The sequence below is a fragment of the Lissotriton helveticus genome, chromosome 11 (genome assembly GCF_964261635.1).
Source record: "Lissotriton helveticus chromosome 11, aLisHel1.1, whole genome shotgun sequence".
Taxonomy (NCBI): domain Eukaryota; kingdom Metazoa; phylum Chordata; class Amphibia; order Caudata; family Salamandridae; genus Lissotriton; species Lissotriton helveticus.
The window spans coordinates 680,031,688-680,058,942 of record NC_136072.1 but is presented as its reverse complement, the minus strand read 5'-3'; the positions used below and the strand labels follow the sequence as shown (position 1 = coordinate 680,058,942).

Here is a 27,255-nt window from a genome sequence, read left to right as displayed (position 1 = left end):
CAGCTGAGAGGAAACACCGTGTGGATGTGAAGATCGAGCATGGGCTTCAGCTTGCATGAATTGGGCAGCTTGAGCTGTCACAGCGTGTGCCTGGGACATTTCAAAGTAAACAACACGCAGCTGTTATGTTAAAAGCAGTTTGTCCTGTGAAAATGATGAACACGCACCGCTTCTATTTATAAACTAAGTTGAGTCATGCACCTGTTTTGGGAATGTTTTGGGATGTTTTTTCTACAAAATTACTCGATTTGCGCGATGGGAAAGGCGCTGCTCGAGACTGTATTTGGAAAATGAGCGTGGTCATACAGATGTGAAATGCGCGACTGTAGGTGCGCCACAGATTCTTTGACTGTCCTTGTGTTTTTAACATCACAGTCGAAAATGACATCCAGGCGAAAGTGACGGTTTATTAATCGACATTTTTGTAATGACATAAACTGAGCTGCGCAGTCTGGAATACTTAACTGTCATACTTTTAAAAAGAGAAGGGCACGAGGAACGCCTGAAGCCTACCTTCTCACTCCTGCTCCTTGTGACGTAATTTGTTGCTGCAATCGCACGTTGGGAGCAGAGACGTACCCAGAGCCACCCAGCGCTGCGTGGAGTGCGTGCCACCATTTAATGAGATCTATACACCGAGTGTCACCATGGAAACGGCCCATGGGACTAATGAGACTCTTCATCACACGTTATTAAGATCGGTGAAGAGAGATTATTTGCCAACTATTTTACATGCCTTCGAAGAAAGTGTAAACTCTTGTGCAACTGCTTTTAAGGGGAATAGAAAGAACTCTTGATGGTCGATTTTATACTGGATGTGACATGGGAGCTAAGCTCTGACGATGAGGGTAGTGCTATTGGAATGCTATTTTTGTGGAAGACGTCGCAAATCTTGCCATATTTACAGCATTTCCTGCTCCTGAAGAGAACTTTGAGGAGAACTCGGGTGAGAGACCGCTCACCGGAGCATGGGACTTTGTTTAACATTATTTTTGCTGGTCATTTGTAGTGTTTGTCTCGTGCTTTATGGGAGTGGTGATTGGTGAGTGTGTTTGGTGGTTCTTTTGTGTTTGGTGGTTCTTTTGTCTCATTACTGTTCATTTTGGGGTGGAGTGTGCCTTATACAATATGTTTCAGAAAGTGTGTTTTCTTTTTGGTGTGGTTGGTTACAAGTTAATGGCGTGTACAGTGAGTACCTGCGTAGTGTTGCGTTTGGACTGTTGTGAGCCACGTGGAGTATTTTCAGGTGTTGTGAGTGACGTGTGAGTGGCAAGTGTCGAATTATTGTGCACCTACAGGGTGGTGTGCATTTATGGCTTGTTGTTTTTTTTGGGGGGTCAGGAGGGCCCTGTACAGTTTATTATAGGAGGAGTTGTTGTTGGAATCTGTATACATGGTTTCCATGTGTGGTTGAGTGTTGGGAGTTATAAACTTATATACTCCAATTTTAAAGATGTGTACCCTGTCTTTTTTATGGTTTTGGGATTATGAATGTATCCCAGTTATGGTTCACGGGGAGAGTTGTACCCCGTTACAGTTTAGAGTATGTTCTTTAAAATTTAAGGGTACCCCAATAGTATTTGGGGACGGAGCAGTGGCTACTCCAAGGTGCAGTTCACGGGGAGGGTTGTACCCCGTTACGGAGCAAAGTTGACTCCATTAAGTTTGTGTTTGTGTTTCCCAAGGAAAGGGGATGGGACTTGGGACTTGTGGTGTTTGGATGTGTTGTCGTTGACTTATGTTTGTAACTGTTTGGGATGTGTTTGTTCTCCATCTGTGGAATGGATGCTATGTGTACTTTCATATGGATGTGTACACACAAGCTAATTTTATTTATTGTATTTCCATTTTGTTGATTTCCCTACAGAAAGGAGATGTGTTATATTTAACCTGTCTTCTTTCTACCTCTGGGGTTTCATGGTCACTCACATGATGTCACCACTAGAACCTTGGGTGACATCATGGAGTGTTTGTGGCTTGGCCTGGTGACAACTGGCAGTTGGAACCAGGCAGGCTGAGTGGCAAGCTAGTCACTCCTGGTGGGTCTTCTTTGTAACTTGACTTAATATCCTGAAGACTTGAATAAAATAACCTACATGATACCAGGCTCCAGCTCCTATTTACAACATAATCCCACAAGTATGTTTGCTGCTTCTGAAACATTGTTTAAATGCAATTACATTTCTTTTAATTTTTCCCCCTGAAAATTCCAAATATTGCCCTTCACCAAACACTCCCTTCCCCACAGACAAGACAATGGGCACTGGAATTACTGCAACAGACTCTCCTACACGCAGTGTATTGAATGAGCTTAAAGGCTTTCAGCAGAAAGAAGACCTGATGGTGGGAGGGGGTCAGGGTTGGGGGGCGTATGGAGAGCATTTAAGAAGTTCATATTTACCATGTCAGGTTTTTTCCATTATCGTTCAACTTGTAGGAGCAATATGCAGTACCACAGGTGAGACTTCATGTGTTTACTCCTGACCATGGTGCTGGGTACTTAGTCTGTGACAGAATACTGGGTCTCAAATGCTTCATGTACTCTCTTGGGTAGTTTAGGCAAACAGCCTAGGCCTAGCTCAACTAAAGAGGCTTGAGACTAGATAAGGAAGAGCACAGTTGACACCAGGGGCGGTGCCTCCCTTAGGGCGTGGGGGCACTGGCCCACTAATATTGAGCCCCCCCCAATTAAATGAGAGCTAAATAGTATATTAACATTTTAAATATTCAGCCGCGGGCCGGTTGCAGTATTTAGGAGGGCTGAGACGTGTTCTATAGAAGCTAGTGGGGCGTGAGGGGTAAACCTGGGGCCCAAGTGCGCATGTTGGGTTGGACGACTGCCTCCCTCCGGCCAGCCCGACATGCTCAGTGGAGACCGCTCAAAATCTCTCCATAAACTCATATTGAAGCCAGGGGTGACTCAAAACTGCAGCCCCTGCTCTCAGTAATGAGAGGTGAGGTTCCCTGCATGCTCCAGCCATTCCAGGTGCTGCTGTAACGGCAAGAGCAGCATCTGGATTGGCTCATAGGAGACAATAGTAGCTGCTGATGACGCAGCACAAAGTGGGAGCAGGCTGTTTCCCTTCCAGTTCCGTGCGCATAAATCAGCCAATATTACTCTTGCACCGGAGACCTCCAGGACAAGTCCCGCAGCCGCTGCCCTTCTTGGGAAACGTGCTTCATTCAGCTGAACTCCATGAAGACCTTTGCGAGGCAAGTGAACACACATGCTATTTAAGCTGGTAAGGTAAATCAGTGGGTTAGATTCATGAAGGGAAACGGGCCGCAGCATTGGTTGTTTGATTTCAAAACAGTTCACTCATCTCCTCGCTCACATCTACATAAGTCACATTTTCACAGCGGAGTCCATTGCAAAACTGTGATATATGTACACGCGAGTGAGGAGATGAGTGGAATCTTTTTGTTTCTGTTTTTACGTATCTGCAATAGGACGCAATTTTAACTGGCTGCAGCATTGCTGAGCGCTGACTGTCACCTTTGCACGATACAGGTATTACTATTGGGAAGTAATGCCTGTTTAACAGTGCACCATTTTATAAAATAGGCAATACGTTGATAGAAAAGTAATGGTTGTATTTATTTAGACACGGCATACTCCTAGACTTAAAGTGTACAGCACACTTTGTAAGGACAGTTAACCAGAAGGTGGAAAACAAAACATTAAATATTATAGTGAAACCGTTGAACTGGGTGCAAGTTTTCAATAGATCCATTGTTGATGCCTTTTGCAAAGTTGGAATGTTCGAAGAAAATGTGTTCATCAAAGGGAGGTCAATACATCGCCACTGCCTATTACCAGTATCCTTCTGGAATATCTTAAATTATTTTGTTTGCAGGGTTTTTTGTGTATTTGTAGTGTAAGCACATATCTGAAAGGGGCACTTCCGATTTTATCCAGTATTAGAAAAATGACTTGAGGGGCGTGGTCTGCGCACCGAAGGAGAATGGCGGATCGTCTGTGAGCTCCGCTGGTACGCGGGACTCAGTCCGCTTTTGGATACCCCCTGTCTTCATTTTCCGAGCGCCAATGAACAATTCCTTGCTCTTTAGGTTGCGGTGAGTGGTTTGACTGCTTTCTGGACTTCCACACCGCTTTACAGAGCCGCTTTTCAAGTACTGCAGTTTCCCCGTTCCTGTGACGCGAGCGGCCGCCATCTTAGGTCGCTGCCCTCGCATCGGAAAACTGGATGTGTTTCTGCCGTCACTGTTATGCGACTTATTGTCCATAAATTCCTAGCATCTTCTACATGTTGGAATGCTGTTCATTTATGCCCCTAAGGATTTCTGCAGATGTCTCCTATATTATCTCTGCAGTATTGTGCACTGACTTCACATGCCTTTATTTTTCCTTCCTCATGCAATAATATCTCCTCAGATTCTCCATTTAATTCCTCAATGGTTGGAGGAAATGGCGGTTAGAATGTGCAATGGTGCTGTTGTTTATCTCCTGAGACGCCTTTCTCCTCATTGAGAGATTTCTACGCATTGAAACTGATACCTAGTCAGAAGTGCGGGCGCCATTTTAGGTCGCTGATGCCCGTTTATTCAACCTTGGCCTCTTTGCTTTTGATAAGGAAGATCCTGTGATTATATGTGCACCTCCCTGTTTTACCTCTCAACAGATGTGGTTTTGTGCCCTACGAGGTTGTCAATATCTGGCTTTTGGCATTATATGTCTGAATGCTCCTCGCTCTTTACTCCTAACACCTGCATGTTCAAGTAGCTTGAGAAAATGAGGATGTACTCCCTTTGGTGTTGATGTGCTTTTCTTGGACTTGCTTCCACCTCTAACTACTTTGCTCCTACTCCACGACAAGCCTTTTTGAAAACTACGCCAACGCCTGCCTTTTTAGGTCAATGTTCTTGCCTATTAACCTACTGTTCATATCCAGCCGCTTTTGACTACCACATTAATCAATTTTTTGAGGAGCTTTGCTTGTGGCCAATACCTTTAATACTTTTTGGAGAACTGTTTCCTTTTACCTGCTGCGTGAACGAAACACCAAATTTACATATCCTAGATTTTTTTCTTTTTTGTTTTTTTTACGGATCTTCATTCTTAATAATTCAGGTGATCTCTGTATAATTTACAATGGCTACTGATGTCCATAAGATCAACCATATCTGGTACAAAACCTAAAAGGCATAAAAATGATCCTCCTTCTCCCATTCATTCATCTCAAAACCCTGTTTTAGACTCTATATTTGATAAAGTTCGTGGTCTTCAACCTTTCATGCCTTTGACCAATGAAAAACAAACAGATTGAGGAACGTTGGATTGTTATGGTGGGCAAAGTCTTGGAACTGGAAAAATGCGTTAGTGATCTCCAAGATATCTCTTCAAAAATCCCCTCACTTGAGCAGGAAATACATAAGCTTAAAATCCACACTGAGGACCTTGAGAGTCGAAATCGCAGAAATAATCTACGCTTATATGGTCTTCCGGAAAATGTTGAGGGTCCTGAGATGGTTTCTTTTCTACAGAAATTCCTTCCAGAACATGTACAGCTTCAAACATTGGCAACCCCCCTCAATATACAAAGAGCTCACCGCCTTGATCGTCTTAACTCCAATGCTACCAAACCATGTGGTATCATAATGCTTTTCCTTGAATTTACTGAATTGATACATGTTTTGAAAGCTGTTCGACTTAAACGTCGCCTTATCTGGTCTGGCCATAACATTTTAATTTCACAGGATATCTCTAATGCAACCAACGCTCGTCGTAAAGAATTATTAGCTTTACGCCCTCAATTGAGACACCTCAACATCCAATATGGCATACTCCATCCATGTCTCTGCAAGATTACACACAATAGTCAATCACGTTCCTTTGACTCAGATTGTACCTGTAGACTGTTTCCTCAACAGGAATGGACACTAATAGTTGAACTTTCTATGTTTGTTGCTAAGGAATATTCTTCCAGCTTAATATGTTTTAACACATGATCTCATGTTGTCTGTTCTTCCCTCTTTGCATGAGGTATTTCTTCCTCTTCTTCTCCTTTGTACCTGTTCACTGACGTCCGTGTCCTTTGGTGTCGCTATGCTCCTGTTGATTCACCTTCTTTTCTCTTTTCAGATCTGGCTGCTTTGCCTTGGTCTGTTTACCTGTTTTTCATTTCTACTTTCTTCCTTCTCTCTTTTACTTCCTCTTTCTTCTCTTTTTCTTTTTATCTCACCTTTCGTACTATCCTTCCTTACATGCTTTTTTCTTAGCTTTCTCTCTTTTTTTTCAACATTGTCCTTTGTCATTGATTTATTGTTAATGTATCTTGATAATGTGGGTTTTTTGTAGTAATCTCCATATGTAATTCTTTCATGTGGTGTGTTTTTTTTTCTTGTAGTTCTATCCTTGAAGTGTATCAACTCCAACTATGTTCTACCCTCCTATCCCTCCATTATGTGTAAATTTGTCACGTGGAACGTTTGTGGTCTTGGGAGTCCAGTCAAAAGGCAGAAGGTATTGTCTCATCTTTCCAAACTTAACTCTCAAATTTCTTTTCTTCAGGAAACTCATTGTACTGATGTAGAGTCTCTTAAGTTGAAATGGCAATTGGTGGGTCAAGTTGTTTTTTCTCCTACATCCTACAAAAAGGGGGGTGTAGCTATACTGTTTCATAAAGCTTTGGCAGTACAAATTATATCCACACAGAATGATGATGATGGACGATGGGTAATGGCAAAGATTGTGGTACAAAATAAAACTTTAGTTTTGTTAAATATTTATGGCCCTGTTAAGCCACACCCTACATTTTGGAATGATATTAAAGCTCTACTTTCTTCAGTTGACTGTCCTAATATTATTGTCGCTGGTGACTTTAACCAATGGTTGGACCCTTTTTCCGATAGATTGTCCAAATGCAAATTTCACCCTGACAAATCTCATAAAGCTTTTCAATCAGCCATTGCCTCTCGTTCATTGTATGATGTTTGGAAGACTTGTAATCCTGATGTGCTTGAATTTACTTTTTTTTTTACAATGTTCACCACACCCGCTCTAGAATTGATTATATGTTGATTAGTAAATCTCTGCTTCCTTCTATTCAAAACTCTGAAGTTGGACCTATTTTTATATCGGACCATGCCCCTGTTCACGCTGTATTAGACCTTTCACTTACCTCCTCTCATTTTAGCCGATGGAAACTCAATAATTTTTTATTATCAGACATGGTTTTTATTAAAGAAGCTACCACTTTTATTAATGAATTTTTTAGTATCAATAACCCATTACACACTTCTGTTCCTAACAACTGGGATGCTTTTAAGGCTGCTTTTCGTTCCTTTACCATTTCCTATGTTTCGAAGAAAAAAAAGAAAACCACAAGGAAAAAATATGAGGATCAGCTACACAAACTCAAAGACTTCGAACATGTGTATTTTACTTCTAGATCTTCTTCTGCCCTTCATGATTTGATTAAAGCAACAGCTGAACTTAATAAATTAGCAACAATTGAAGCATGTAATATTTTGCTTAAAATTAAATCTAAGTATCATGGAGGTCAGAATAAAGCGGGTAAGATGTTAGCCAACTATTTGAAAATTAAATCTGAACGTAAAGATATTGGCCCTGTCCTTAATGAATCTACCAACAAACTGGTCTCATCAGATGAGTACATTGCCGAGGTCTTGCATGTATATTATAAATCTCTTTACTCCGATGATACATTTCCCACTAATCAAAATTTAAACGCCTTTTTTTCAAATCTCCCTTCCCCACCATCTTAACCTGACAAATTTAACGCGTTAGAGAAATATAGCACTCTTCAGGATGTAACCAATGCTATCTAATCTCTAAAAAAGTAAAAAGCTCCAGGACCTGATGGACTGTCTGTAGAATTTTACGACACCTTTAATTCCATTTTTGTCCCCAAGCTTCTGACACTTTTTAACTCCTTTATTGCAAACGCCAAAGCATCTGGATCCTTTATGGATGCCTTAATTGTTATAATACCCAAACCTGATAAAGACCATTCTTATTGTAAAAATTACCGTCCTATTTCGTTAATAAATTATGATTGCAACATTTTTACTAAGATTCTTGCCTCCAGACTTAAGTCTATCATTTCTCTCCTGATTAAAACTGACCAAGTTGGATTTGTGAAGGGTAGATTGGAGTCTGATAATGCTCAGATGTTTGCTAATATCATTTCATGTGGCAAAAAATATAAATCTCCACTTGCAGCCCTGTCTTTAGACGCTGAAAAAGCATTCGATCGTATCATTTGGCAATTTATGTTTCAGACTCTCCAATGGTTTGGTTTTATCTCTTATGTTAAACTTTTGTACTCTTGTCCTCGAGCCAGTATTTTTGTTAATAATCATTTCTCCAAATTTTTTTCTCTATCCAGAGGCACAAGTCAGGGTTGTCCTCTTTCCCCTTTACTATTTATCCTATGCCTTGAACCATTTCTAGAGCGTATTCGTATTAATTCACAGATCGCTAGCTTCAAACATAACTCTGTAGAAACAAAAATATCTGCTTTTGCAGATGATATATTGATTTACATGTCTAATCCTGTCGATTCTATCCCACATTTTAGGACTGAAGTCCGATTATACTCCAGTATTTCTGGTTATAAACTACATCTCTCTAAGAAAGAAGTCTAACCCTTAAACTCCATATGTTATCAATTTATGTTTAATGACACTAATTTCGCTTGGGGGCTTGCGACTGTTGCCGACAAGAGTTCTAGGAGGCCTGGGGTGACCGCTACGGTGGAGTTCCACGCCTCCACGTAGCACCTGGGCTTCCTGTTTCTCTGCTCCTCCCCCCCTCCACGAGGTTGATGGCGGGTGTATCGCACTGGCGTTCCTGCGGCGTCTGCTGTGCAGCCTCTTAGTTTGGTATCGTTTTGGTTTTGAGCCTCGACGGAAGAATTTGGCGGTGATGTGAGGTCTGAGGGATAGCTGGGTTATTTGATCCGTGTATTATACCATGCCAAATACGTCCTAAATATAAAACCTACGGATGAGTTTGCTGACAGCCTGGGAGTGATTAAACTCGGATCGTAAAGAACACTTATAGCCACAGCCACAAGCAAAACCGCTGTATCTATGCATCTTTGCTTTTTGTCATTTCTCGTTACCTGCTGCTCGGGTCAGTCTTCCTTGCCTCCTCGGTAGTCCACCCCCGCCACCGCAGCCTCTGGATATCTGGCAGCGGGTGCAGTGTGGGTTGGACTACGTGTTCCAGAATTCCGAGCTGCAGGCGCCGGTATCCTGTAACTGCCTCATAGTAGCAGCAGCTGTGAGTTTGAGACTACTGATTTTGGTCTGGACTTTTTTAATTGTGTGTTTCCAAAAGCCTGACAACACCAGTACCAATACTTCTCGGTAGTCCACCCACGCCGCCACAGCCTCTGGATTATCTGGCAGCGGCCGCAGTGCGGGTTGGACTACGCGTTCCAGAATTCTGAGCTGCAGGCGCCGGTATGCTGTAACTGCCTGATAGTAGCAGCATCTGTGAGTCTGAGACTACTGACTTTGGTCTGGACTTTTTAATTGTGTGTTTCCAAAAGCTTGCCAACACCAGTACCAATACTCTATACACCAATTACTTTGTGCATTAGTTGAAGCAGTTCCGTGATGGGTAAACTTCTAACTGCACGCGCAAAGGCGAGAATACGTCGCCAGCAGGTCAAGGAGGAAGCCGACGCTGCCAAAAGGGCCGGTATGGAAACAGGCAAGGAGGAGCCCTCTGGCGATATTTCGGAAAGCTCTGGTGAGGAGGAGGGAGAGTCTCCTGAGGCCGTGCTCACTTTGTTTGCCCAACCTAATCCAAGTAATATTTCTGCGCAAGAGGCGCCTGGGGCGGTTGAGGAAGATCTCGGGGGGACATTGTTGGAACTGACTGAGCAATCTACTCAAAACGATCTGCAGATATCTAAAGAGGTGAAAACACCAGTGGCTCTTAAAACTCCTAAACAGTTCCCTTTATTCGAGAAAAAATCTACTATGCCAGTGTTTAATAGCTCAGCCTCACCAGCTTTCGGACTGATTTCTAATTCTATTTCAGAAATACCTGTGGTACTGGCCACTATGGCCCCCCCCGAAGAACTCCGGTTCAGCGCTAAGTATTCCTGATATAACTAAAACTAATCCTTTACCTTCTAACAAAAAAAGTCTACCATCTGCTGGTACAGGAACGTATGTCTCAGCTACCTCCGTAGCGCTACCAACTGATTTTAGATCACCTGGCGCTATCAATTCACATAGTCCAATTTTAGGGATGGACATCGAGACGGCTGGGGAGTTTCAGATTTCAGTTAAGGATATGCTAAACTTGATTTTGGACGAGGTGAGGGAAATGAAGCAATTTCAAAAAACCGAGCTGGCTGTCATTAATCAACGTCTGGATAAAATTGAAGACTCAATGTCCTCTTTCCCAGCCCGTCTGCAAGAAGCTGAAGCCAGAATTTCTGGTCTGGAAGATCATTTTTCCGAAGTTAAGAAGGAGGTCCAAATTATTTCTAAAACGTCAAAAGAACTAGAGACAAAACTGGACGATTTGGAAAATTATAATAGAAGGTCGAATCTTAGAATAGTAGGAGTTCCGGAAAAAATTGAGGGCTCCAATATGATGCAGTGGGTCACTTCTTTCTTCCTTCATGAGGTTATTCCTGAATTTAAAGGGGATTTAACGATTACTCGTGCCCATCGGGTTCCGGCGCAGCCGTTTCCCAATTCTACACTCCCCCGGACTATTTTGGTGAACTTTTCTGATGTTCGAGTCAAGGAGACAATTCTCTCTAAGGCCTTTAAACAAAGACAATTCGCGGCCAATGCTACTACTAAATGCCGGATTTTTTCGGATATGTCCGCTGCCGCAGCTAGGAGGAGGAAGGAATTTGTTAAACTTCTTCATCTATTTAAAGACAAAGGCGCCCAAGCCATGATTGCTCAACAATCAAACCTCAAAGTTCTGGTCAAGGGCAAATTCCATATGCTTACAGACGTGGATGAAGCACAGGAACTGCTTCACTGGATCTCACAGGATTAGCAGGACTTGAATGACTTGATTCATTTTCTTTTTTTTCTGGTTGTTTGGCAAAGCCCAGTCTTTTCTTTGAACTCTATTGAATTCAAATTTTTGTTTTTCCTTTTTCTTTGCTAAAGTCTGGGTAGGGGTTTTCCTTCTTAGTGAACAGTTTGGTTTTCCTTTCTGCTCTATGGCTCCGTCCATAAACTGCTTTAGGTTTTTGTGGGTTAGGGGGGTGGGGGGGAAGGGTTTGGGACAGGTGTCCCAGGGGGTTAAGGGGTGCAATTTCAAGGCACCTCCATGTTAGGGGTTAGCACCTTATGGCCAGCGTGGAGGGGCATAGTAGGAGTAGAGCAGGGCCACGGGGCTGGGTTCAAGAGGGTGGGGGGTTGGACACGGGTGGTGGGGGTGAAAAAAGGAAAAAATATTGAAGTTTTTTGAATTTTTCATATGTGTCTGATTGAGGAGCCTTTCTGCCATATATTAGTATTCAGAGGAAATTTACTTGGACAGAAATTGCATATAATTGTTGAAACTTTCTTTGTAAATTCTTATAACTTGAAATGTCTATTAGCAGGGGGCTCAAAATAATTTCTTTCAATGTTAATGGCCTAAATAATAAGAAAAAAATGCGAGCCATTGAATCATGGATCAAAATAGAGAATCCTGCGGTAATAATGCTGCAGGAGACCCACATTCCAGTTGCAAAAGTTGATGATTTTTCTATGTTTAAGTAGTGGGCCTCATTTCGGGGATTTTCGTCCTCTACAGTATCTCAAAAGGGTGTCGCCCTTTTTTTAAATCGGAATTTGGATACTAAAATTATACAATCTGAAGAGGGCGGCGCAGGTCGGTGGTGTTGGACCACATGCACAGTTAAGAATAGACATAGGCCGATTACTTTTGTCTGTTTCTATGCTCCAGTGGACGACAACCCTCAGATTTATGAGGACTTGTTTCAATCATTGTTTATGGTGGGAGGAGACATCATTATTGGGGGGGATTTTAATATTCTCATGGACACAAAGCTAGATTCTACTATGTCTTCAAAAAAACAGCTTAAACCCAAATCACGTAGATCAATCCTTAACAATATGACAACACTTGGTTTGTGTGATCCATGGCATTTACAAAATCCTCAAAAAAAAGATTTTACCTGCTGGTCTGGTAGGTTTAAGTCTTCCTCTCGCATTGATTTTTTTTGGCCTCTAGGCAATTACATTTTTCTTATCAGAAAACATGTATTATGGTTTTTCTGATCATGCAATGTTAGCTATCGAGTTTACCTTAGGAGAAGATATTAGTGTCCCTAAGCGATGGCTAGTCAATAAAGCATATCTACAAGATGAGGATTGGGTCATATCACTTAAATTGGAAATTTCAGACTTTATTGTTCGTAACTCTGGCACGGCCCCTCTGCATATCATCTGGGATTCGCTGAAAGCTTTCATTCGCGGTATCGTGATAAGTAAAGATGCAGCTGATTGTTCCGTCATTAGAAAATCTAAAAATTTACAACAACAAAAAATTCAGACTTTAACTTTGCAACGTCAATCTAATCCTTCAAGTTATGTCCGAAATCAATTGAGCGAAGCTAAACGAGAACTTAGCCCTAATCTATTTATACAAAGTGAAGACATTTTTCGTAGACAGTCACAAAAAATCTATGAGGTAAGTAATTTTACAGGCAAACTCTTAGCATGGCAGGTTAAAGAGCAAGCCGCTGCAAACCAGATCCGTTCTTTAAATAGTCCTGTCACTCATAGGGAAATATCACAGTCCGAGGCAATTGGTTCCATAATGCTCTCCCATTATCAACAGATCTATAGTAAACATCAAGATATAGACCATCAAAAGCTCTCCAACTTTTTGGGTAGATATACGATGCCCTTTTTCTCGCAAGTAGATCAGGAGACAATGATGAGCCCATTCTCTAAGACAGAATTGGAACTGGTGGTCAAGGACCTACCGATGGGCAAGGCTTGTGGTCCGGATGGGCTCCCAGCCGAATTCTTCAAGGTTTTTTTAGCTCTTTTTCTGATTTGTTTATCCAATTGTTAAATTCTATGTTGGGTGGTGGGCAAGTACCATATTCTTTTCGTGAAGGTACGGTAGTAAGTTTTCTGAAGAAGGGGAAAGATTCTAAAGATCCTAACTCATTTACACCTATTACTTTACTGAATTTGGATTATAAAATTGCTACCAAATTACTATCCATTCGCTTTAATACTATTGCTGCTGACCTTATTCATCCCGATCAAAATGGCTTTATTGCAGGTCGTCAGCTAACTACGAACACACACTTTTTGATTGAAGCGTTAGATTATTTTCAGATCAAGAGTATTCCCGCTTTAGTTTTATTATTAGACGCAGAAAAAGCTTTTGATTTGGTGGTTTGGGCTACTCTTTTTATTATTTTAGAGCACTTCAGAATTCCCCTTCAAATTATTAATTTAATCTGAAATTTGTATACATGCGCTAAAGCTAATATAATCATCAACTCTGCCATGGTGGGCTCAGTATCAGTTCAACAAAGCACTAGGCAAGGCTGCCCTTTGTCGCCTATCCTTTTTGCTTTTTTTATTGAGCCACTAGCTGCCGCTATTCGGAATTCTGTGAATGTTGCTCCTCCTATCATCCTATGTCTAAAATCAAACTATACGCTGACGATATTATGTTATTAATTAAACCAGACCTGCAATCTCAGACTTATGCTTTATAGATTTTTGAAGAATTCGAAGCCCTTGGTGGTTATCGTATTAATAAAAAAAAGACCGAATTTTTGGTTTGTAGGGGTTCAGACCCAGAATTACATCCAGATTTAGTCGGTTGCAATAATCTAAGACCCACAAGGTATTTGGGCGATCTGTTTTCCCCCTCAGTACTAGATTTATATACACTTAACTTTGATCCTCTTCTTCAGAAGATTCGCTCCATGTTTGTCAGATGGAACCTGCTGCCATTATCCATCTTGGGTCGGGTTGCACTGATTAAAATGTCCGTACTTCCGCTTTTTAATTTTTTATTTTCGACCATCCCTTGTTTTTTGGCCGGTACTTTTTTTCTAAAAGTAGAATCTCTGTTTTCCGGTTCGTATGGGGCAAAAAGACTCCTCGTATTGCAATAGGGACACTTTATGCAGACACAGATCAAGGAGGTCTTTCGTTACCCAATTTTAAAGACTATTATAATGCATACTTTGCACAATATCTGGATAGATTTAAAACTGCAATACATAGTCCAGATCTATTTATTAACTTTTTTTTAATCAAATTTGTCATGAGGCTCAAATCCCCTCCTCCCTTCAAGTACCTAAATCACCGAAACTCGTTCGATATAAGACTATGAATTGGTTTTTCAAAAGACGGGATGCCATGTTGAAAAGATACTCTCTCCCGCAGTTTCACTTAATGACTCCCCTAATGTATGTCTTCATCTATATAGGGATTAAAATTAGATCAGAAATCGTCTTGAATTGGTATCGTGCTGGCTTTAACACCTTATTGGATTTTACAAGGGGTGGATCGTGGATCACTCAGGGAGAGATGCAACATTTAATACAGGGACATTTTTTGTTAATAGGCTCTTATACTTTGATTTTTAAAACTTTGGAACAATTGGACCTAAGGTATATTAGCACCCCATCTCAGTTATGGAATGATCTTTTTTTGACTTCCCAGGCTAGAAAACCCGGGGATTGGTAACGTTGTTTGGCACAGAGTATGGAGGAGGATTTGAGTCTAAAAGCAATTAAAAAATGGCAGGAACAAGAGAACCATGGCTTAACCCTTAATACCTGGAAGACCATAAATAAACTCAATTTCAGTGTATTGAGAGGTGCCAATTGGCGTAGAATGCTATTTTTTAGTAAATGGCTTTTATATCGTACTCCGGCTGCCATCGCCAAAATGTATGTTAATACCTCAGCTAACTGTTTTAGATGCCAGCAATTTGCTCCAGCCAACTGGTCTCATATAATTGCATATTGTCCGAAATTCATGCCATTTTGGAATGAGATTTGTGTTTTTCTTCTAACCTATTACAAGATTAGGATTACAATGCTAAATTAATGTTGTATGGCTATGATTCCGATCTTGAATTAGAAGACCACCTGGTAAAATTGGTGTATATAGTTACGGCAGTGGCAAGATCTTTGATATTACAGAACTGGCAGTCAATACAGGTTCCTTAGTTCCAGGAATGGCTTCAAAAAATGAGGAAAGTTAGAAAGAGTGAATTTTTGTATGCTCAGCGAATTGGGGGGGGGGGGGGGGGTGAGAAAGTTTGATAAAACTTGGAGATCATATTTTCATTAATTAGGTATCAATGTATTAGAACTAAAAAGTATGCTCTATCTGCTGTTGTGTTTGTAATTTTTTTATTATTATTTTTTTTGCTAATTGTTTTTGTTGTCCTGTATGCTCTGTTTCAATGATCCTAATAACTTCAATAAAAAATTTTGATATAAAAAAAAACGAATTTCGCTTGGTGTCCTTCAAAAATTAAATATCTTGGTATCTGGTTTTCGTCATCCCTATCTGATACAATTAAATTCACGTTTCATGCATTACAAAATAAAATCCAGACACTCCTCCTCACTTGGTCCCCCCTGTATCTTTCCTGGTGGGGCAGGTTAGATACTATTAAAATGATGATTGTACCTCATGTTTTATATACTTTGTCTATGTTACCTATTAGAATTCCTAATGCCTATTTTTGTCGAATTAATTCTGCCTGTACTAAGTTTTTGTGAAACAATAAACACCCATGAATTGCTCTAAATAAACGTATTCGTCCTAAGGATGAAGGTGGTTTGACTTTCCCAAACTTTAAAGTTTATCATTCAGCTTTTTTGATTGAGCAATCTTTCGCATTAGCTTATGACTTTGTGGTTATTCCTATCCCCAGATAGATTCTTTTTGAACGTTCCTTATTAAAAGATTGTTCCTTTCAGCATGTAATTTTTATGTCAAACTGCACCTTTTTGTCCACTAACCCTATTCTAAAATACTCCCAAACTTTATTATACAACACATTTTCTAAGGATTTTACTCCTCTTCAATGTTTTCTGTCATCCACTGTATGATATAATACATTTCTTAAATATAAAGGCAAATCATTCTACTACAAATACTGGAAAGAAAAGGGTATTATTTTTTCCACCAATTACTTCACCACTATTCTATTATTCCCTTTCCTGCCCTACAAACTCAATATCAATTACCTGATTCTAGTCTCATTGAATATAATATCATTGTTAATACCGTACAATCTCATCTAGCCATTTTTACCCTTCCACCTTACACACCATCTCTGTCCCCTTCCACTCCATTACACCCCTTATTTTGAACTCACAGACCTAAAGCTGCTCTTGTATATAAGTTATTTTTTTTTTTTTTTTTTTTTTTTTTTGAAAACCTTTATTGTGCACGAAAAGAGAACAAATACGGGCCTACAACCATCAGGCCGGCCACGGGACTTTTAAGCACAGGTGCGAGCAATGCGGTTCTACAGCGGCATCAGGCAAGATAGCAGCAATCGGTAACAGTTACATTGAATGGAGTTATGCCGCCAAGGAGAAGAGGCATTGAAGGTTAAATTTCTAAAGTTTCGAGTGAAATATAAATCAGTAAAGAATAGAGTCAAGAAGAACTGAGTCCGGACATTAGCTTCACAACATGAGCAGGCGGCATCAATAAGAACAACATTGGGAAGAACATCACGTCAATATGGCAGTACCATACAAAACAACAGTAGCTGCAGTCAACTTTTACGCACCACCCTCAGCGCCACCCACTCCCTACTAACCCCTATTGCAGACCCAGAACAGAAACCAAGGCAAGAAAGCGCAGAAATTAGAGAAATAAGGCCCATAGAAACTAAAAGAGGAAAACTATATCTACCCCCCCACCCTACAACAATCCGGAGGCTACGGCCTACCCCCCCCCCGGCAAAGTGCCTGTCGCCCAGTAAAGAACCCGAAATATAGAATTAGAAGAGAAAAGAAAGAAGAAAAGGTAAGAAAAGAAAGATGTTCACACTTGAAGTATCGGGAGGAAGAAAAGAACAAGCTATTCTACCACTCCCAAAAGAGAAAGGAAAGGAAACGGAAACGGGGGGAGGAGCCCTAACTCTAACAAGACTCCCGGTCTCCCAGCCATGTATAGCCCCCTTTACCGAATGAAACAATAATATCGAGAAGTACACTACCAAAAGGAGAATTGAATCAGATACATCCGGGTTCCCAAGTCAGTACCGGAATGATCACCCCGTCCATACGGGCAATAGCAGGATATGCACAGTCCCACCCCATGTGCGAATATACCAGGATAGACATCATTAGCAGAACAAATGTGGGGAGCTACAACCATTACATACGCCAGAGAGGTGGCAGAGTTCAAAGTCGTACCAGCTAGTCTAACAAAGGTGAACCCCCGGAGATCACCAGCGCTAATCAGGTCGCGAGCGACCACTACACCATGACGCCCAACAGAAGCCCGCCCCAGTCGGAACAAAGGGACAAAATGGCCGCCTTAATGAGGACGCAAACAAAGGAGAGCAGGATGGACGCTACCCTAAACAAACAGCCCCCACGTCAGACTAAACTTCCATGATCAGGAGACAGGAACCAAAGAGAACGCGGTGGAGCCGATAGCCCGCGACTTATCAGGGTAGCCAGTATATGGCGCCGACTGTGCCATTGACAAAGGTCACAATATCTCGAAGGACGCCATGATTGTAAAGGAGATCCACCACTAGCAATAATAGAGACAGACGGGGGAAACAATCTACACCATACATACGATACATGCAGCCAGTACGTACAACATTCCAACCCCAATCCCCAGCAAGTATAGATCTATTATTACCGGAGGAGGGCCAAATCCAATGTCCCGGAAACTCCCCAGCCATCATTGTACTCCTCCACCCCATACGTGAATAATCACAATAAGCTTGAATCACAAAACAAGATGGGAAGGGATATTACTGTAGCACGTGCAGAGGAAGCGCCAAAGTCCGAGACTCCACCAGACAGTCCAACACAGTTCAGAACATAGAGATTCCTAGCCCTGGCCCGATCGCAAATGCCCGCCCAGCCATGGCTCCCGGCCAGAGCCCACCACAGATAGAACAAAGGAGCAAGATGGCCGCCCTCGGCAGAATTGAGTTATCAAAGGGCAAAATGGATTCCGCCAAGCACATTCAGTCTCATTGTCCCAAGGGAGTATCAAAATCAGGGCAGACAGGCATTCCAGAGTAAGATACAAAAGTAACGGAGCCTGCGGGTAACAAATCTGCAGGAAAGATAGTCGCTGCACTGACGGCTCTGTAAACCACGGTTGCACTGTCCCGGTTGAAGTCTTGATATCCAGCAAGAAGGGAAACAGTGTAGCGTCGCCAAAAGAAACATCTCCCATGTGTTCGGGCGGTAACATCGTAGCACAGTCGGAGCCCAATGAAGGCAGATCAGCACTGCGTGGGGAAGAAGTCGGTGGTATAAGCGCCACTGAGAGTATCACACCGTCAAGCATCCTGCCCAGCAAACAGGAGCTTTCACACCACGCAGCCCTCAGGTCGGCAAGCGCTAACATAACAGAGCCGCGGGTCGGCTCGGGTGATGGTTCCACTTCATCCACAGCGTAATGCGCGGCTCGCCCCCCGGCACACCGATCAGAAGCCCCCCCGATGGCACATCTATGGGTCATAGCATAGCCTCCCCTCGCTACAACAGCGCCATCCATTTCCGTCCCTCTGCCGGGAAAGCACGGGGTTAAGTCGGCAAGGTCCGCAAAACGAAACAGGGTCTCAGGTCACCGGTGCAGTTCAGGGCAGCCGGTAACGGAGGCACAGCAGGATGAGACACCCTCGACCGACCAAGGGCGAGGACGAGTCAGAGGCAGGCACCGTCAGCTGGCCACAGACCAATGCGGGGAATGCGCGGCGTGTCCCACCTGGGCATCCTACACAGCAGATCGGCGGGGCAAAGACCAGGCGGCCAAAGGAAAGCCCTGTGAGAGGGGCCAATGGCTACAGGCATCCGCGTGTTGCAAGGCAGGTCGTCAGCATTGTCCCGACTCGATCGGGTCACGGAGCTCCAGCAGGCGCCATCTTAGCGGGTCAGTCCGGGCTTCAGCTCAATGTCCAGGAGCGGCCGCCGAAGCAGCTCGGCGATATCTCAAGGTGGGAGGCTGGCAGGGCCCTCGGAAAAACGGCAACAGCCTCCGCTTACTTTCGTCGTTCCCCCGCAGCCACTCAGTAACAGGATGGATAACAGAATTTATCTGCGGGAGACAAAGGCTCGCGGAGCCGGGCGACTACACGTCTGTCTCCTCCGCCATCTTGGCTCCTCCCCTTGTATATAAGTTATTGTTATCAAATGTTATTGAAAGACCTAAGTCCCACATTGAAATTGCATGGGAAATTGATTTGTCAGTTTCTTTTCCTATTACAACCTGGGATAAATTGTGGTCTAAGTTATTTAGAGTTTCTGCTGCTGCTCGTATAACCCAATCTCTGTATTTTATTTATCATAGAGCTATTATCACCCCTGTTAATATTTGTAAATTTTTACCAGCCTCTTCTCCATTATGTTGGTCATGTTCAAGTGAAACGGGCACGTTGACACATCAACTTTATGAATGTTCGAATGTTTTATCCTTTTGGAACTCTGTTTGGAATATTTGCATGTCAATTTTTAAATTTAATGTTACTTTATCAATACAAAATGTTTTTCTAGGTTCCTTATCGTCTGATGTGACTGTTACTTCTTCTGTTTCCAGGTTATTTGACCTTTTTATTGCATTCGCCTTTAAAGTTATTCTATCATCCTGGAAAGACAATTCTAAAATACCTTTACTAACTTGGTGGAATTTTATTTGTGACGAACACAGAATTGCTACTGTTTCATCCACTTCTCTTTCTCAAAAAATCGTATCTGATCTTCTTTGGCTTCCTTTCACTACATATCTTTCCTCTCACTCTCCCATACACTAATTCTTTTCTCTCTTTCCCTATACTATATTCCTATACCATTTTGGTTCTTTCCCTCTTTCTCTTCTCTGTCTCTTTTCTCTTTTTCTCTTTTTCCTACCTTTCTCTCTTTCTCTTTCTTTTGCTTCCTTTCACTCTTTAATTGTAACATTTCATCATATGTTATTTGCCTGAATATTTATTTTCATTATGCTATGTTTTATTATTGCTCTTCCCCGTCCTCCATTTTATTGTTTCCATTTTCTCTTTTATCTTATGTATTTGAAAGTAACCAAGGGTATGGTGATGTCATAGCCTGTAAAGAAATTATTGAAAGTTGAGGGAGTATATCTATGGTCACTGAAAACACATGAATGGCGCCTTGGAAGCAGATACTCGCTAAACAGCCCCCTGAGTGCACCCTTTCCTGCAGAGCTTTCAAAGTATTGAGCCCACCAGGGGTTATATTTAGCTGCTCAGGAGGGGGCTTGAATGTGAAGCTACAGATACATAATGGGGAGACGCTCAGAGGTGGTGTGGAGCGGGCTGGGGTTTAGGCGCATGGATAATATCATTCTCTTTGGTTTATTTAGTAGAATCATGTGCCTTCTGGCCAATTATCCTGTGCCATTATTTTTCAAGATGTTCAGTGTATGATTACACGTTAATTTGACAGAGATGAAATCAGTTTTATGTGGTGGGAAAAGTCAGGCTCCTTGAGCACTGGTGGGAAGAGACAAAGATATATATTGAGCCTGTGCCTTTGCATGGCCGTAGTCCTATCCTGGGGCCATGTGTGTGCCTGGCGCACTCACTCAAGTGGTGTGTCATTTCAGCCCGGCAGTACCAGACCTGTCCATGCAGCAGCACTCTCCCACATGACCTCTGATACCCTCTGGGTCCCTGGCATGTTCCCAAAAGTACCTCTACCTCAATCCCTGTCTCAGTGCACCTAGGCTGCCCACAGTCAAAGAGGAAGGGTGCAGCTCTGCTCCCCAGTCGGATAGGTGCCAAGCAAGTTGGCAACCTGCCCTTGCTGCACCTGCAGTTGGTATTCAAGCTCCAGAGTACAGCTACAACTTGCTCAAAGGGTCTAATTATTTTGTGCGCACCAATAACATGTATGATAAGCATTTTATTGCATTACTATTTTCGATATATTTTACTCTTCTGACCTTCCTCCAGTTTTTGGGGCAGGGCGCTCAGAGTTGCAAGTGACTCAGCGCTATACGAGCAATTAAATCATGTCGCATCTAACCAGTCTCAAATATAGTTATTCTACGCTTGTTGCCCTTAGTAGTCAACTCTGTAGGTGCTTTAGACTTTGTTTCTTTTTTAATACATTTTTTTAAAATTTTTAAGACCTAATAAAAACATGAACACAATTATTCGGCTATTTACTGTATACATTTTCCACAGGTCAGAGCACAGCTTCAACCAGGATTATAACATTATTTCACATCACATTGCGGTTTTATTTTAACCCAAAAATAATATGGCCACAACAAAGTGAGGGGTGGGGGTAATACACACTAGTAGCAATCTAATGGGGTGTTAAAAAAAAAAAAGAGGAGGAAGTGAATGTCACTGACACTGCAATTTTTAATCTCGACTTGATATAGTACATGTGTTTGGACAGCCAACTTCTAATCAAGGCCAGCCCTCAGCACTCATATCTGTCTTCACAGTCTAAACCACTCACCCTCAAAAACCCACCCCCCCATTATCCTTTTCAATCCAACTAACAGAGTCACATGCCCATCCCTCAAATTCACTCCCCATCTCTCCTTTACTCATTCCAAACATCCTCCTTCTACTACTATGATCTCCCAAATAACATTGTGTAGACTCTTCCCTTGTCTATCCCGCCATTATCCTGTTCAATCCAACTAACAAACCTACATATCCACCACTCAAAATAACTCATATTTCCCTATACTAATCCACCTCTAATCCTTTTTCGGTTCTGGAGTAGCGTGCTACATGCCAAAAAACACTTTAATGCCTCTTCTGGGGTAGCAAGTGCTATGTAAATACGATTACAATTTTTGGGTGTTTAATTATGACTTATTGATTTTGGTTATGAGAGGCAAGATGGCGGCCGCCGGCTCAGACGTGTGAGCTGGTAGCTCCTGTCCTCCTACACCCGTGAGGAGATGTGCTGTGACTAGCGAAAGGACGACAGTGGAAACAGCGGCTCGGGCTTATCGAGGTGTCTGAAATTCAGCGCTGGGAGTAACAGCATGTTTAGTTTTGTTGCGACCGCTGTATTTCAGCACTGTAGCAAAATACGAGCTGGATACATTGTAGCTGGATTCATTGTTGCCACAAGAGGCCGGGCCTGGACGCCGAGTCAAGGAGTAGTGATTGTAGCAGGCAAAACTACTGGAGGTTCGAGCACTCGATATTGTGTTGGATATCGTAGAACGCTGATAATACCGCCCAAGGGAGGTGGAGGGAAAGCCCGGACTCCGGCAGATGCCGGCGCCGCTACCGCGGTGGCCACTGGAACTGCTTCCAGGAATGGAGGAAAAGCTGCGGAGCGGCCGAGTGGTCAGAAAGTGTCTAAAGTCAACGGTAAAAAAAACAAGGGTGAGAGCAGTGTCAGAGACAATTTTACGGGCATGGTCAGTCCCGCGGAAGGCACGATCCCGCAAATGTTTGCACTAGGTAAAGGCGGGAAGAGAACTGAGAACCGGGTAATTCAGGATCCCCCAATAGATAAGTTACCAGGAACACTGGGTATGGAAGCTGCTGTGGGACCCCCCACTTATTCATACGATATGCGGGAGAAATCAGGGGTTCAGCAGACTGCTCTTTGTGATGCCTCTCTGGTGGATAATTTAATATCTGGCAGCAATATGGAGCTGGTTAATGTTGGTGGGGAAAAAGGATGTGCGTAATCCCTCAGGAACTAACAACAGTGGGGGGAACCCCCGGGACCAGGTACAGAGCCAGGTACTCAGGATACTGAACCAGTCGTAAGACAGAAGTCATGTAATGGTGATAACATTGTGGTAAAAAGTGAAAATCGAATGGTTGGCTCAGCTGGAGACTTTACTGGGACAGAGTCGCTCAGTCTAGAGTCACTAGAGAAGGAGGCGGTGTTGGTCGAGCTTGTAGAGAAGTTTTTCTCATTATCAGATCACTCAGACCATTCGGATATATCCAGTGAGGAGATAAGGAGAAATGGGGAACCACTCATGGAGCAACATGATGATGAGCTGAGTGACCATAGTACTATACCCCCTGAGGATACGGGAGGGGATTTGTCGGAGGGGAGCCCGCAGACAATGAGAAAGAAAAGGACCTTGACAGAGGGGTCTTGTCACTATGTTAATGCCCCGGCGCCTGCACAAATGTTAATGGACTGGACCCCAGTTAAATCTGATTCCCCTGTGGTCCAAAGAATACTAGAGCCAAAGATTTTCAAAATTGGGGGCGAAATTATAAAGGTAGGAAACCTCGGGTAATAAGGCTCTATTTCAATTAATAACTGATCATGAGTAATTGGATGTGTGGAGCAGTTTGTATAGACAAGACCCAGGTTATACAATCTATTGACACCCTCACAAGCGGCTTGTACAGCTTGATTATTGTTTTGTACCTTCATCAGTATTTACAGGACTGAAAATTAGTATATACCCAAGGGTGACTTCCGATCATGCACCGGTGGTACTTGAAATCCCGGCGCTCGCTAGGTGCGTAGCCCCGAGAATGTTTACATTTGACAGGATGCATTTGAAGGATGAAAAATGTATTGAGCACATGAAGGTTTGGATAAAGGAATTTTTTTTCAAATCAAGAGATACTCGGCGTCCTGGGGCGTCGTATGGGATGCATTCAAAGCTGGATTTGTTATGAGTAGGGCGAGTCCACGGAGCTGTGTTTAGCCCAGAAATTGCGAATAAAAGATGCCGAACAAAGAATTAAGGGGTTTTAAAATATGGCGGGGTTATTGTGTCTGGTCCCCAGGAAATTTTTAGGTGTTTCATGACTTTTATTCAGAATTATATACTGAGAACCAGACTGGGGGTCTGTCTTTGATAGATATGGGACTGCCAGCCTCTTAATGGGGCCAACTGGATTAAAGGGATGTTTAAATACTTGAGGAACCCATTTCGTTGAGGGAATTAGAGCAGGCCATTAATTCTCTTTCAGCAGGGAAAGCAGCGGTACCAGGCAGACTCCCCCTGGAAGTATTTAAGACCCTTTTTCAAGAGATAAAAAATGACTTAAAGGGGAGATTCCATGAACCTGGTCCGAGGCTAATATTTGTGTGTATAAGAAAAAGGGGAAACCATCTGAATTACATGGGTCTTACCGTTAAATTTCTCTCCTCAATGCAGAGGGAAAAATCTATGCAAAAATCTTAGCCACATGGTTGGCAAAAATTATATAGTCAATAGTATCGCTAAAACAGCATGGTTTTATACCTGGGAGAGGGACGGTAGATCATGTGCGTAGAGTAATTACTCTCTTTGATATTGCACAGGTAGAATCCCGAGAATTTGGCCTGATTTTACTGGATGCTGAAAAGGCGTTCAACCGGGTTTCGTGGAATTTCCTCTTGCGGGGATAGCAACAAATGGGCTTCGGTCAAGGCTATATACGGGCTCTAAAGGCTCTTTATCATCTCCCTTCGGCAAAAATGTGCTCAATGGGACATTACTCTGAGACTATTTTGATTTCCAGAGGTACACGTCAAGGATGTCCCTGTTCACCACTTTTATTTGCGATGTATATTAACCCTATTATTTTTATGTTAGAACAAAGTAGAAAGATTTTGCAGTGTATAGTACAGCAAGAACGGTATTCTGTATTTGCCTACACCGATGATATAGCGATTGTGTCCTCTAATCCCTGCCTTGCTATATCTGAAATAGAATCCCTGGCGCAGATTCTTGGGGCAGCCTCTGGGTATAAACTTAATAATGCTAAAACCCAAATACTATGTACAAGTCATGCAATGGATGGAGATGTCAGGTGTGTTAAAGAAGCTACTTCTCTGGGTATTAAGATCTGTACTTCTGTTAAAGAGATTACCGAGGTTAATTGGGGTGATATAATTTTGGGAGTAAAACGTTCACTTGAAAGGTGGGGGAATCTCCATCTGTCATTAGTAGGCAGAGCTAACGTTTTGAAAATAAATGTCTTACCACGTGGTATGTATTTCTTTAGGGCAGTGCCATTGGAGGTACCCCATAAACAAATTCAATACTTATAATCACTTTGTTCTAGGTTTATGTGGGCCCCGGGAAACCTCTTAGGGGTGCCCGATATATGACTCTCTCTCGAGAAAGGGGAGGATGGTTTATACTGGATTTTGCTTTTTATTATTATTCTTGTATTTTGGTTAATGCTTGCATTTTACGTACTGGAGAATAGGTTAGTAACCTTGCCGAAGCCCCCTCAATTGATCAGATGTTCCTAGGGTCAGAAGTTAAGCAGTGCCTATTCAATAGAGTGGACGGCAGTTATTTTAAATGAACACGTTTTAAGTGATTGAACGCTATGTCTAAAGTGTGAAAAACTGTACAGAAGAGCTTTGAGATTCCTGTACTTCCTATGTATACCCCCATCAATGCTACGGGAGTACTGCCTTCGATCTTCTGGGACCAGGTGGCTTAAGGTTGGAGAAGGAAGGGGATTACCCGAATTGGAGATATATATAATACGACGATGGTCGATTATACTCATTCGCTGAGCTGATGGATAAATTCCATCTACCAACTACGCAATTTTTTAAATACTTACAAATTAGGGATTTTTTGGGGAAACGCCCTATTTGTACTATGAAGTTTAACATTGTAGAATCTATTAGGCGGTATGGTAAGATTGGGGTTATCTATAAACTATTGTTAGAGGGTAGATCGGATGATCTAGAAAAATGTAATATGAAATGGAGAACTTGGTTGGGGAACCCCGGAATTTCACTGGAAAAATCCATTGACTCGGCAGGGAGGATTTTGTGTGCAGCTAAACTTAAAAAATCAACATTATAAAAATGGTATTCAACTTGTACCACACCCCTTTTAAAATGATGAAGTGGGGGAGTCAGCATGATGGGAAGTGGAAAGGATAGTGTAGATATTGTGCAAGTTTTTTTGCATGTGCAGTATTGGACATTCGGAGAGAATCTATAGAGAGGTTTTTGACAGAAATAACTGGGGATTGTGTTAAAATTTCTCGATCAATGATGTTGCTTGGTATTGAGGAGGATGTCTGTGAGGGGCAGCCATTATATAAGCATCGGTATCTACTATTTATGGCCACAGCGGTTGCTCGACTGGCAATTGCCTCATTGTGGCTACAGCAAGAGGTGCCGCCTTTTGAGATGTGGCGGGATACATTTCTTAATGTCCATAATATGGAATACAGTTTATATGCTGTTAAGTGATTTAGGAAAAGGAAATTAGGATTATTGCTATGGGGGGTGGTGAGGGAGTATATGGCGGGGTAATTAAGTCCATTATGTATTATACAGGTTGTATCTCATCCAATTTGATGTAGAGGGCATTGGTTAGGATTGTGGCCTAAAATGTGTAATGATGGTTGTCTTGATATAAGTGCTTTGTTTTGTACTACTTATTTTTGTTATTATCTTGCTGCTATGGAATTTCAATTTAAAATAAAATGATGTTGGTTATACTGAATGAGCAGCTACCTACGTCATCATATGAAATCTCCTTATTGATATTGATATTTACACTTTCACAATTACTTTATTAACTTTGCTTTCTCAAATCTGCTTGAAAATGCACCATTTTCCCACTCTTTTTTAAAACATTTCTCATGGGAAGAACCCCCATGAACCCTCCATATGATAGTTGGGCTCACTAGCTACGCTCCCGCACTGCCAGGCACTCATGCTGAACTTTTATGCCCCCTACCACTTTTAAATGGCACTAGCCACCACTGGTTTACACAATTACAATAAGAATTGCATGTAAATCCAGGTTTTTTATGTTTATACTATTACAACTCCGTAGATTATTGATCTGTAAAAAGTAATACAACCAGAAAGAAAGAACAGGTAATCAACAAAAATGATGTATGTCAACACACAAATTCTACTAAATGAACACAAAATGCCGATTGCAATCAAAGTACTGGCCATTACCCATAGTTCACAAAATATAAGGATTACAATTGTTTCCCATAGGGGACAACACGCTACTATTATCCTAAGAGTGAGAGATTCTTGGTTAAATTCTTAAGATGTGTTTAAATATATAAAATTATTTGGGGCAAGTCATGTATGAATAAAGTGATTAAAAACC

At 42.1% G+C, this 27,255-nt stretch overlaps 1 protein-coding gene across 2 annotated transcripts in view; it reads right to left on the bottom strand.

The window, feature by feature from the left end:
* Window positions 1-27,255, bottom strand: part of ADD2 (adducin 2) — a 422,666-nt gene that overhangs the window by 213,842 nt on the left and 181,569 nt on the right. The gene's annotated exons all lie outside the window — the stretch shown is intronic.